The sequence below is a fragment of the Diabrotica virgifera genome, chromosome 2 (assembly GCF_917563875.1).
Source record: "Diabrotica virgifera virgifera chromosome 2, PGI_DIABVI_V3a".
Taxonomy (NCBI): domain Eukaryota; kingdom Metazoa; phylum Arthropoda; class Insecta; order Coleoptera; family Chrysomelidae; genus Diabrotica; species Diabrotica virgifera.
The window spans coordinates 4,510,908-4,522,920 of record NC_065444.1 but is presented as its reverse complement, the minus strand read 5'-3'; positions in this window follow the sequence as shown (position 1 = coordinate 4,522,920).

Below are 12,013 nucleotides of genomic sequence, written 5' to 3'. Positions count from 1 at the left end.
TATAACTTGGCTATTATAGGTCCTAGAAAGTTTTTTTTTTCATTTTAATGTACATTTTTTTACCAGCCTTTTGACACATCCAATTATAATTATTTATCAGAAAAAATGACAAAGATATTCTAATTGTTTATAAGGAAAAACTTACCATTTTTTTATCGACTTGTTTAACAACATTTAAAAAATAAATATATTATTTTTTCTAACTTACTTAGTACTTTGAGTTTTTAAGTAGTCATTGCACTTTGCCAAAAAGCTCTGAAAACACTCCTTGGGCAACAATGATTGTTTAAATATTCGATGTCTGGGATAAACATTTAATATAACTTGTAAACTAACAAACAGATCTTCTTGAGATTTTGTAAACTATGCTAAACTAATATTTTCTGACTTTGGTCTTTGTTTATAAAAAAATGAGGTCGATTTACGAGTACCTCTGTATGTATTATTAATAAACTATATCCCCCTACGATTTAGCACCTTCAAATACCTGTATTGATTTTTACCCTGAAATCGCTCATATTTATTTTTCTACCCTGGTGTATTGTGGAGAAACACAAAACACAAAAACACATACTTAATATGTGTTTTTGTAGATACACATTAAAACTAGTTTTGGCCCTATAATGAGGTATGTTTTTGTTTATGTTTTCAGTTTTGTTGAATGTTTTTGTTTTTAATTAATTTTTAAATCTAAAAATGTACGATTAAATAATTATAAATATTATTACAATAAATATCTGTTCCAATATGCTGAATAGTCTATTATAAAGATCCAAGAAAAATTTTGTCACGGATTCTTAGATTCGTAGATATTAATTTTTTTTTCTTAAACCTTACATTCTTATAAAAATTGAAATAAATCAAAACACCATGTATTTACGTGTAGGAAACCCTTATAAAAATATAGCTTATTTTTTTAAGGAAAATTCAAAAATGGCTCACGAGTAGGGTGTTCCATAAGAGAAAATATAACTTTAATATACCCCTCTTTTTTGAAGCACCCTGTATAATTTTCATTAGTTTTAGATTGTAGTGTTAATTGCCCTGTAAATTGCTGTCAAGAATATTTTTTTAAATATCAAGTCGTTTTCCGTACAGAGACCGAGGCTAATACGATGAACCACCCTGTATATATATATATAAAGATATACCGGGTGGTGAATTGGAAAGCGGGCCATAGGAAACTCAATGTAAAATTCTAAACTGTTGAATTCCTGCTTCCCTAATTATTTTACATCAAAAGTCATAAGAAACTATTTGTAGAGAATTGAAATCTGTATTGAAAACAACTGTTAATATTGTTCTACGAACAATAATTATTCAAAATTTTGTAAAAATATAATACATTTTTCAGAGTAATACGCCAAAGTTAGGCCACACGCAATACCATAATGTGTATAAGGTTGCATTTGTTGACAATAAATTTATTATATTAACAATTTGAACTGTGAATTTTTTTATTTATTTTATCAATTACTGTTTAAAACACAATAAAGTTGATAAGATACCTTTAGTTAAGGAGAAGTATTAATAATAAAGATATCTTCTTCAGTCAATAATGGGCTCACTGTCAGTTAAATAATAACGTGTGGCCTAACATGCCCACACATACCTACTGCGGTAAATACATTATATTTTTCAAAATTTTGGAATGTGTTTAAATCGTAGAACAATTGTAACTTCTGTTTCTAATACAGATTTCAATCCTCTACAAATAACTTCTCATGACTTTTGATGTAACATAATTAGGGAAGCAGAAATTCAACAGTTTAGAATTTTACAATGAGTATCCTATGGCCCGTTTTCCGATTCACCACCCGGTATATATACTGTACATTAATTATTTATTTACAAATTTATAATATGCTATGAAAATATTTATTGAAATATATTAGTGTTAACGTTGTAAATGAATGTTGAATAAAAAAGTCCATTTTCCAGAATTTCCCGATTTTTCCGGTGAATGGAAATTAGCTAGTCGTTATTATTTCGTCCAGTTACCCCAATTTAAAAAAAATGAAGGCTCTACGTTCTCTGGAAGCGGAGTTATTGTAAAAATTTTCAAGTGCTCCAATTTGAACTTTCAATACCAAAATCTCGAAGCGCGAAAGCGGACTCAGAGATCCTTCCCCCATCACACGGTCCCAGTAAGTCAGCTCGAGTACCTTCATTTTAAAGGGTTATTACTCATTTTAAATACAAGATATACAGTAGTTATTAATTGCAATGTAAAATATAGATGTCTATTATGATTTTTTGCAAATTTCGACTCTTAATATTTATAAACAATACAGATATGATTTAAAAAAAAAAAAGTATAAGTTGGGTATTATTGGTCATAGAAAGTTTATTTTTAGTTTTTAATATGTGTTTTTTACCACTTTTCTGATACAACTAATTATAATTATTTGTCGTGAAAAATAACAAAGTTATTCTAAATGTTTATAAGGAAAAACTCGCTATTTATTAAACGACTTGTTTAAGAGCATTTAAATAATAAATGTATAATTTTTTTTTAATTTCTTAGTAGTTTGAGTCTTTAAAAACTCATTCCACTTGGCTAAAAAGCTCTGAAAATACCCCTTGGGCAACAATAGATGTTTAAACATTCAATGTTTTGGATAAACAATTAACGTAACTCGTAAACTAACAAAACGATCTTCTTGATACTTTGCACTCTAGTAAGGGCACATAATATCCTCATAATTAAGGTACAATATGTTCCTTAGGTCATATTTAGTAAAAGTTATTAACATTTACAAAATAGTGCAAAAATGTGGTTTTTTGCAATTATCTCGGTTAATTATTTATCAATTTTAACTAATCAAAATTAAAATTAATTGTTTTTTTATGATACACAACTTTCATAATACAACTTTTGCTGTAAACATGATACAAAAAATGCTACAGGCAAAAAACCATATTTTCTGACTTTAGCCTTTGTTTATAAAAAACTGAGGTTGATTTGCGAGTACCTCTGTATGTATTTTTAATTAACTATGTCCCCCCTACGATTTAGCACCTTCAAATACCTGTATTGATTTTTACCCTGAAATCGCTCATTTTTATTTATGTGGCCTGGCGTAATAATGGAAGTATAACTTCTTACGTGCGTACAAAGTACACACAAATTCATTTTTTAACCCTAGGATAAATGAGTGCCAGACCACTTACAAACATATCCTGCCGAAGCCTTTGGTCAGTAAGAAGAGGATCTGTTACACTTGCAATCAAATGATCCCTATCTGCATCAGTCATCCATTTTGATCTCTGTCTGTTACAATGTGGAGGTATAGATTCGATTTTTTTCTTCATAGAGATTAACACCTTTCAGCACTTCCGTCTCTCTAGAGTTTTAGAATATTTATATGGATGACACTATATAAAAAATACTCTTCTTCTTGTAGTGCCTATCAGTTTCGGATTTTGGCGACCATCATGGCAATATGTACTTTGCACACTGCTGCTCTGAAAAGATTTGTGGTTGTTGTGTTGAACCAGTTACGTAGATTATTCAGCTAGGAAATCCTTCACCACCTTCTTGGTTCTAAAATTAGTTACAGCAGTCCATATATCTGGCTGTTACTCATGCTGTGACCGAAGTACTCCATTTTGGCTGTTTTTAATGTGGTTGATAGCTCTTTTTTGTATTTGATTGCACTTTTTGCATTTGATTTTTGTATTGTACGTAGATTATTCAGCTAGGAAATCCTTCACCACCTTCTTGGTCCTAAAATTAGTTACAGCAGTCCATATATCTGGCTGTTACTCATGCTGTGACCGAAGTACTCCATTTTGGCTGTTTTTAATGTGGTTGATAGCTCTTTTTTGTATTCCTAATAAAACGACCCGATTAGTAAAAAATACTACTTTAATAAAAAAATATTAATAACATCATTGTTTTAAGACATATAATGAGAGATTGGAAGACTAAAATTCACCTCCAAATACCTGGTGAAAACAATATCGAAACCGAAAATATCGCAATCAACCGGGGCCTGTTTCAAGGAGACTCGTTGAGTCCACTGTGGTTCTGTTTAGCTTTGAACCCCCTTTCCCAGCTATTAAACTCCACTGACTCAGGTTTTAGCATTAAAAGCAATAATACTGTAGTAGCGAAGCTCAATCATCTTTTGTATATGGATGATTTGAAATTAATGGCTTCCACTCGAGAACACCTAGAAGAGATGTTAAAAACTGTAGAAACATTCTCTAATGATATTAGTATGCAGTTCGGTCTAGACAAGTGCCGTGTTTTGAATATAGTCAGAGGAAAGGTACAGCCCGGTGGATTCGATATGCAAAATGGCCAGAACATCGAGGCCATGAGCGATAACGATATGTACAAATATCTTGGAGTAAAGCAGGCGCGGAAAATTGACCATAAGCAAATGAAAACTGAGATAACTACTGAGTTTATAAGAAGGGTAAAACAGCTGCTTCGTTCACAGCTTAACAGTAAAAATTTGTTTAAGGCACTAAACACCTACGCTTGTTCCGCGCTTAGCTATTCATTTGGTATTGTTAAGTGGACAAAAACGGATATAGAAAATCTTCAGCGAAAAGTACGAACACATCTCACAAAGGCACAAAAACACCACCCTAAAAGTTCAGTAGAACGAACGACATTACCCCGGTATTTAGGAGGAAGAGGACTTATGGATATAGGTGAGCAATTAGATAAACAGATTGCTAATTTAAGAACTTATTTTCAGATGCAGGCTGAGACATCTACTCTACACCGCGCAATTTGCGCAGTAGATGACACAACACCGATCAAACTGAGGGAACCAGAAATGCGCATAAACCACCTTACTAAGGACGAAAAACTGCGCACCTGGATGGGTAAACCTCTGCACGGGCGACATCCCAATGAGGTCAGCCAAGACTATGTCGACAATAGAGCGTCGAACTATTGGTTGACATCAGGAAAGATGTTCCCTGAAACGGAGGGCTCATTACTAGCCATTCAGGATCAGGTTATACCAACCAGAAATTACCTGAAATATATCATCAAAGACCCTCATGTTCAAAACGACAGATGCCGATATGGATGTCAAGCCCAAGAAACCATCCAACATCTTACAGGGGGCTGCCAGGCATTTGCTGCAACTGAGTACAAGGAACGGCATGACGCAGTGGGAAAAATCCTTCATCAGGAGATAGCTATCAAGCTGGGACTTCTCCAAACCGACCATCTCCCATATTATCAATACGTCCCTGAGAGTATGCTTGAGGATGGCAACTACAAGCTATACTGGGACCGCACTGTGCTCACAGACCAAACAGTGGCGCATAATAGACCAGATCTCGTATTAGTCAATAAATTAACGAGACAAACAACCCTCATTGATGTGGCGATTCCTAACAACAATAATCTACGTACTAAATTTACAGAAAAGATCGCCAAGTACAGAGATCTGGAAATTCAAATACGGAGACAATGGAGAATGCAAAGTACCCAGACGATACCGATTATTATGTCTACTACTGGAGTCATTCCGAAGACCCTCCTCGAAAGCATAAAAAAGCTGGGTCTTAATGAACATCTTTATAAGACCATGCAGAAAGCAGTACTACTCGCAACGGTCAGATGCGTACGAAAATTTTTGGGAGATACACCTGCATACCAAGTCACCTAGGGCTCGATAACACGGAAAGAGTCCCACCAGAGCTCAATCCTTTTGATACCGTAGGTATCTGGGATGAGTCAATTTTCCCCCTTAGAGGGAGTATGAGCCGTATGGCTAAATCTGGACATCATTGTAAAAAGACAACATAAGTTAAAACCACTAATACCTAGTGGACAATTCTAAAATTATAAATATTTTATGGTGGACAATATATTCGTCCTAAAAAGTACGATTTGCTTCAACGAGATAAGGTCAAGATGGCGACTGACGAATTAGTATACAAAGAACTAGATCGTCTTAAGAAATCAAAATTATTGGAAATAATTATTAACAAAAAGGTCCCCGAAGGAATAAAAATTAGTGAAAGTGTCAAAAATGTTTTGGAGACCAGTGGATCTTCTTGTTCCGATGTGAAACTGTGCAATAGTGATTTGAGGTTAGAACTCACTCAACTACAGTGCAAGTTAAAGTGTGCCGAGATTGAGATTACTTACTTAAAATCGTTAAATACAGAGCTAGTAAAAGGTAATGAACGTCAAGATTTAATTATTTCTTTATTAAAAACGAATTCAAATAAAAATATTGAACATAAACGGACTACGTCCAACGTTGCCAATCCTACTAACGGGGGACTTAAACCACCTGAAAATGCAAATGCTGTAGCTAATAATAGTAGTCGTAGTCGTAGTAAAAGTCAATCCACGTCTACTGTGGAAGCAGTACTTCCAGCTTCATTTGATTTAGGAAGTAATGAGTGTCAAAAGGTCCAAGAAAATATTATGTCGTCTGTAATAAATCTTACGAAAGAAGCCTCAAATGACGAAGCTCCATGGCAGAAAGTTCAAGACAGAAACAAAAGAAGAAGACAGTTAGTTGTTGGAACTGGTGCTGGATCTGTCAAAGGTGTTCCAAAATATGTGGATCTACATGTGTATCGCATTGATCCTAGCACCAATGTGACTGCAATGGAAAAATCTTCTGAAACCCCATTTTCCGGAAGTGCTTTGCGAGTCGATGGAGTCTTGCTACCCAAGTCTTTACTCATCATTTAAGGTCCGAATATATCAAAATAATTTCAATAAAGCTATGGATCCAACACTCTGGCCTGAAAATGCATGTGTGAACAATTTTTTGTACCTACGGAAAAATCAGAGGTCCCAGAGGTAATGTTTAACCCTAAATTAATGTTATTAAATGTTCAAAGTATAAATAACCATAAAATATGTGACATTGTTGTGGATATTAATACATTTAAAAATATAGAAATCTTATGTCTAACAGAATTATGGGAAACCATTGACTCTATTAATAATGTATATATTGATGGATTTACTATGAGTAGTAATTATTGTAGAAACTCTTCAGTAAGAGGAGGTGGTGTAGGAATATTCGTAAAGAGAAATGGAAACGCTCATAATATTAATGTTAAAAAATTCTGTTCTGATAAACATTCAGAGTTTTGTTGTTCTTTAATTAGGGATAAAAACAATAATATCTTTTACATATTGAATTGCTACCGATCTCCGTGTGGAGATGTAAATATTTTTTTAAATAATCTTGACTGTCTTTTAAATCATTTATACAAGCCAAATGCATGTTATATTATTTGTGGTGACTTTAATATTGATATGAAAATGTCAAACAATAACCAAACAAAACTACTGAATTACTTATCTGCTTATAACATACATACTAATCTTGTCAAATGGCCTACAAGAGTAACAAATACCATCATAACAACAATTGATAATATTTTTGTAAATTTTTCTAATTTAGGTACATCATGTATCCTTAACATTCAATAGGCACTTGCATGGAGAACCAGTGCCACAAAGTTGGAAAGAAGGATGGATTACATCTATCCATAAGAAAGGAAATAAGGAAGATTGCAATAACTATCGGGGTATAACTGTTACGAGTACGCTTAGCAGATTATATGGAAGAATTATAAAAGAACGCATATGCGAAGAATACCGCCCTTTTGAGTCAGAAGAACAAAACGGATTCAGAGCAGGACGATCCACAATAGATAGTATTTTCTGCTTATCCCAAATACTTGAGAAAAGAACACTGAGATCTCGAGAAGTGCATTTACTCTTAGTCGATTTAACAAAAGCATATGACACCGTGCCTGTTGCGAAGTTGTGGAAAGTATTGGAGAAAACCAGTATCAGCGTTACACTAATCGATGCTATTAAAGAGCTTTATAAGAACACAATAGCAAAAGTTAAAATAGGAAAAGAGGTGTCTAATGGTTTTCAGGTAACAAAAGGACTTAAGCAAGGTTGTTGTTTATCTCCCATACTGTTCAACATATATATCGATGAAGCACTCAGGCACTGGAAGAAGAAGTGTAAAGGGATGGGGCTATCTATTGGGGATGAAACGTTATATACGTTGCACTATGCAGATGACCAGGTAGTTATTGCCCAAGACAAAGAAGACCTGGAGTATATGGCTAGAAAACTAATGGAAGAGTACAAAAAATGGGGCCTCGAAGTAAATGTCCAAAAAACACAATATCTTTGCGTAGGAGGAGAAAATAATCCAGATGACCTCGACTTAGAAGATGAAACTATTAAGAAATGTGACCAATGTACATATTTGGGGGTAAAACTGACAAAGACAGGACGAAGTGATGAAGCCATAAAAGACAGAATAACCAAAGGAAAACAAGTTATAGGTGCGTTGAATTCAGTATTATGGCAAAAAAATATAAGACCGGAAACGAAAAAACGAATATATAATACCATATTAAAACCAGTAATCGTCTATGGCTCAGAAGTGTGGCAGTTATCACAAAAACTTAAAGGTAACCTATTGGCAGTTGAAATGGATTTTTGGAGGAGAGCAGCGGGAAAGTCTAGATTAGAACATGTGAAAAATGAGGACATCAGGAGACAAATGAAAGTACAAAGATCAATTATAGAAGACATCGAAAAACAACAACTAATATGGTACGGACATGTTAGACGTATGGGGGAAGAAAGACTACCCAAAAAGATATTAGAATGGGTACCACCAGAGAAAAGAAAACGAGGACGACCACCAACAACATGGATCCAAGGAATCTCAAAAGCAATGTCAGCAAGAAATCTATCTGAAGAAGACTGGCAGAATAGACAGGCTTGGCGAACGGGAACCCAAAGGCGTATTACGCTGTGAACGGGATTTATATATATATGTATTCTTAACAACACTGTTAGTCCAGAGAAATAAGATTTTTCTACCCGTGTTGAGCTGCCCCCCCCCCCACTTGCAAAAATTAAAAAACAAATAGCCCTGATTTATGAGCTATTAATGAGCTCTCATATTCCGCAAACTAAAAATTTTGAGCTCGTTCCACTGAGCAGGAATTTAATACCCTAGTGGGGGGGGCTGAGTCAGCCCCCCCCCCCCCACTACTTAAAAATAGGAATATTGAATCGGTTTTTGCGGCAGAATTACGAGCTATTTATGAGCTCTTGAAATTATATAGTTTCGATTTTTGAGCTCATCCCCTTCACCCCCAAACAACCCTTTAATTGATTTAACTTAAGAGAAAGATGCTGAGAAAACTTAAAATATATCGTATTGCGAATATAATTCCTATAGCTTATATACTCTAAGAATACACTATTAAATCAAGAGCATTTCGATTATTGAGCTACAACCCCTTCGCCAGAAAACCACCCTATCTTCCCGGCTTAAGAGAAAGTTGTACTTAAAATGCGTTAAATTAATTATTTGGCGACTACATATCATTTAATAATTTATAAGCTTCCAAATTACGCGCATTTAGATCAGTAAATTGCAATTTATTTTGTATAGTGCAGTCACTGAAGGTAAACATAAACGATTACATTCAATTTCGGTGAACCTTCATCGATTTTCACGAAAATTGGTCAGTGGTTAGAGGATACGTCAAGAAACAAAGGTGACATGGTACCACCTTGCGCCTTTACCCTGAGGGTGAATACCGCCCCTTCTCGGGGGTGAAAATTATTTTATAAAAAATAACTGCACAAATCAATAAAAGAACAAATTAAAAGCAAAATTTATTATATAAAGTTAATAAAATAAGTAAATACTTTTTAAGTTATTAAAGATCAAACATTTAATATTATTTGTGAAAAAAATGCATGTTTTGCAGAGGTTTTTTGTAAATCACTGAAAAACTTTAAGTTTTTACAAAAAAGTTAATAGTAGTTTAATTCGTATAGCTTATATTCTAAGAATAAACTCTAAAATCACGCGCCTTTCGATTATTGAATTACAACCCCTTCGCAAGAAAACCATCCCATATTACCGGCTTAAGAGAGGGTTGTACTTAAAATAATTTAAATTAATTATTTGTCGACTATATATTGTTTAATAATTTATGAGCTCGCAAAATATACGCATCTCAATTATTGAATTGCCATTTTCTTTCTATAGTGCAGTCACTGAAGGTAAAAATCAACTATGACCTTCGATTTCGGTAAATCTCCATTCATTTTCACGAAAATTGGTGAGCGGATTTTGATACTATCAACTTTTTCTGGATCTTATTTTTCAGAGGTATTTCTAAGTACTTTGACAAGTATTTAGTACCTAAGTCTTATAAAATGCATCTCTTTCCCGTTATTTAAGCTTGAACCCTTAGATTTGAACAGTCGCGGAAAAAAATATACATTTAATTACCAATAACTTACTTTAAATTAACATTAAAGGGTTTTTCAAGTAAGCAATTTATTATATTTTTTATTAGCTTCAATTTTAGCGATGAAAACTTTTTTGTAAAAACTTACAGTTTTTGAGTCATTTATGAAAAATCGCTCTAAGCATGCATTTTCTTTCCAAAAATTAAAATATTTGATCTTTAATAACTCAAAAAGTATTGATTTATTTTAATCACATTATATAACAAATTTTGCTTACAATTTGTCCCTCTCTCGATTTGTGGGGTTATTTTTAATAAAGTAATTTTCACTCCCGAGAATGGGTGACATATACCCCAGGCTAAAACCCCAAGTTGTTATTGTCAATTCGTGAAAATAAATGGCGATTTACCGAAATCGAAGGTAATAGTTGATTTTTACCTTCAGTGACTGCACTATAGAAAGAAAATGGCAATTCAATAATTGAGATGCGTATATTTTGCAAGCTCATAAATTATTAAACGATATGTAGTCGCCAAATAATTAATTTAAATTATTTTAAGAACAACTCTCTCTTAAGCCGGGAATATGGGGTCGTTTTCTTGCGAAGGGGTTGTAGCTCTATAATCGAAAGACGCGTGATTTAAGAGTTTATTCTTAGAATATAAGCTATACGAATTAAACTACTATTAACTTTTTTGTAAAAACTTAAAGTTTTTCAGTGATTTACAAAAAACCTCTTCAAAACATGCATTTTTTTCACAAATAATTAAAATCTTTGATCTTTAATAACTTAAAAAGTATTGACTTATTTTATTAACTTTATATAATAAATTTTGCTTTTAATTTGTTCTTTTATTGATTTGTCCATTTATTTTTTATAAAATAATTTTCACCCCCGAGAAGGGGCGGTATCCACCCTCAGGGTAAAGGCGCAAGGTGGTACCATGTCACCTTTGTTTCTTGACGTATCCTCTAACTACTGACCAATTTTCGTGAAAATCGATGAAGGTTCACCGAAATTGAAGGTATTCGTTGATTTTTACCTTCAGTGACTGCACTATACAAAATAAATTGCAATTTACTGATCTAAATGCGCGTAATTTGGAAGGTTATAAATTATTAAATGATATGTAGACGCCAAATAATTAGTTTAATGCATTTTAAGTACAACTTTCTCTTAAGCCGGGAAGATAGGGTGGTTTTCTTGCGAAGGGGTTGTAGCTCAATAATCGAAATGCTCTTGATTTAATAGTTTATTCTTAGAGTATATAAGCTATATGAATTATATCCGCAATACGATATATTTTAAGTTTTCTCAGCATCTTTCTCTTAAGTTAAATCAATTAAAGGGTTGTTTGGGGGTGAAGGGGATGAGCTCAAAAATCGAAAGTATATAATTTCAAGAGATCATAAATAGCTCGTAATTCTGCCGCAAAAACCGATTCAATATTCCTATTTTTAAGTAGTGGGGGGGGCTGACTCAGCCCCCCCCCACTAGGGTATTAAATTCCTGCTCAGTGGAACGAGCTCAAAATTTTTAGTTTGCGGAATATGAGAGCTCATAAATAGCTCATAAATCAGGGCTATTTGTTTTTTAATTTTTGCAAGTGGGGGGGCCAGCTCAACACGGGTGATTTTTCTCGTGACACATCCCCCTCCAGGCCGAAACCAAATTTTTTGACTAGTATGGACATCTATATTAATAACCTTTATGTTTCCTGCAGCCGATTTTGATGATATACATAGTTATAAACAAAT